Source organism: Phyllobates terribilis, unplaced genomic scaffold, assembly GCF_046119375.1.
Source record: "Phyllobates terribilis strain yellow unplaced genomic scaffold, ASM4611937v1 Scaffold_4__5_contigs__length_816908805, whole genome shotgun sequence".
In the NCBI taxonomy this organism is placed as follows: Eukaryota; Metazoa; Chordata; class Amphibia; order Anura; family Dendrobatidae; genus Phyllobates; species Phyllobates terribilis.
Window position 1 is genome coordinate 77,766,948 of NW_027362764.1, and position 2,415 is coordinate 77,769,362.

Here is a 2,415-nt window from a genome sequence, read left to right on the forward strand (position 1 = left end):
ATCCTCAGACCCCTTGTGAGACCATATGCTGGTGCGGTTGGCCCTGGGTTCCTCCTAATACAGGACAATGCCAGACCTTATGTGGCTGGAGTGTGTCAGCAGTTCCTGCAAGATGAAGGCATTGAAGCTATGGACTGGCCCGCCCGTTCCACAGACCTGAATCCGATTGAGCACATCTGGGACATCATGTCTCGCTCCATCCACCAACGTCACGTTGCACCACAGATTTCCAGGAGTTGGCGGATGCTTTAGTCCAGGTCTGGAAGGAGATCCCACAGGAGACCATCCGCAACCTCATCAGGAGCATGCCCAGGCGTTGTAAGGAGGTCATCCAGGCATGTGGAGGCCACACACAATACTGAGCCTCATTTTGACTTGTTTTAAGGACATTACATCAAAGTTGGATCAGCCTGTAGTGTGTTTTTCCACTTTAATTTTGAGGGTGACTCCAAATCCAGGCCTCCATTGGTTAATGAATTTGATTTCCATTGATGATTTTTGTGTGATTTTGTTGTCAGCACATTCAACTTTGTACAGAACAAAGTATTCAATGAGAATATTTCATTCATTCAGATCTAGGATGTGTTATTTGAGTGTTCCCTTTATTTTTTTGAGCAGTGTATTAATACTGTGCCCCCATCCGTGACTATATTTAGCTGGTATCTGAGGCTCTACAGAGGCAGAAATCTCTTTGCATTATATTATAATTACATTTGCTTAATATCCGTTTATATTATAAAGTCTTTTGCTTATAAAATGACGACATTTATCTTTCTGAAAATCACATTACTGCAAATGGAAACAAAAGCTGCTCATCCTTTAAGTGGGCAGAAGAGCTGCAGCGGGCTCTTACCCTATGAATCATGTACCGGGATCACAACCAGAGGTAGTAATGAGATTTCAGTGGCAGGATCTGTTCTAAATGAAGTCTTTATTGCTACATACATAGTGATAGCAATGAATGAGGTTTGGCAGAAACATCTCTCAATATAGCTTGAAATTCAGTGGCCCAAGAGATTTTCAGGAAGTTATGTTTTGTAGCTTAACGGGGCTGTCCTGCAAAAAAAAAAGTTTCATTGTGTGTTAGACTATAAATAATGGCACTTACTGGGGTGTCTGGGACCCAAAGGGGGAATTCACTCTAGGGGCCCACCCTACAGCTATATACAAATATCTGTTATCTCTCTCGTCAAGGGCCCATCGGACATTTCACCGGTAACCCACCAGGCCAGTCCAACCCTGAACTTACTAATGTATTATAATTTTCAATTTTGCCCTGATGTCCCGGCTCCACGACACCTCTTGCCTTCTCAGCAGCTTCACTTCCGTAATGGCTTTCAACATCAGACAAAGCTTCCTTCCATTTCCCGCCCTGGACCAATAATATGTATGAAGGGGGTTGACTAATTTAAAGGGAATCTGTCATCATATACACCCCATTCCCCCAAACCAAATACATGTTTGTGTAATTTATTAAAATACAAGTTAATGCATACCTACATTTTCACAAGGGACTACTGTAGAAGAATCAACTTTTGAAGCAAAATGCAAACGAGGCTGGAAGTGCATTGGCGTGTGACAATGCATTTACATTGCCTCAGCTCCACAATTAATTCTATATCTGATTCTTCCCTCCTCCTTTAGATGATGAACATAACAATACAGCTAATTTGTGCTGTATTGTAATATACATCATCCCTATAAATTCTGTTTCTGCCTTTTGTTCCTCCTGAATTTCACTTCATTCCCTGTACCCACTTTGTTTACCTGTGGCTCTACCAAACTTGACAACTCCCTGTGCTGTACTATCTAACCCCACAGTTAGAGCTGGCACCACTCGGCCTCTGTGTCCAGCACCGCCCTCTGCCCGCCCACTGCACATGTAAATAACAACGCAGTGTCCTGTCATCTCTGCACTCCACATCCACAGTGGTGACAGAGCATCACATGTCTCCACATTACCCCTGACATAGGAATATTGGATGTGAAAAGTCTATAGTCGTGTATGTGCAAGAGCATAAGTATGTGTGTGTACATCTCTATATATATATATATATATATATATATATATATATATATATATATATATATATATATATATATATATATATATATATATATATATATATATATGACACACACACCTCATAATAACCTCATAATACACCTCGTCCGCTGCAGAACCTCAGTCTATAGTGATGTGTGTGTGCATGAGTGCAAGTACATGTGTGTGTGTGTATATCTACTTATATACCTCATAATACACCTCAGTTGCTGAAGAAAATCACAATACATCTTAGGCCTCAGTCACATATACGCATGAAAGTGTGGCCCTGTCCATTTTTACCATCTGTGTGTACATGTGTGCTGTCCATGTGACACGTACCAGAATAAAATGCATTCAAGAAATTAGAT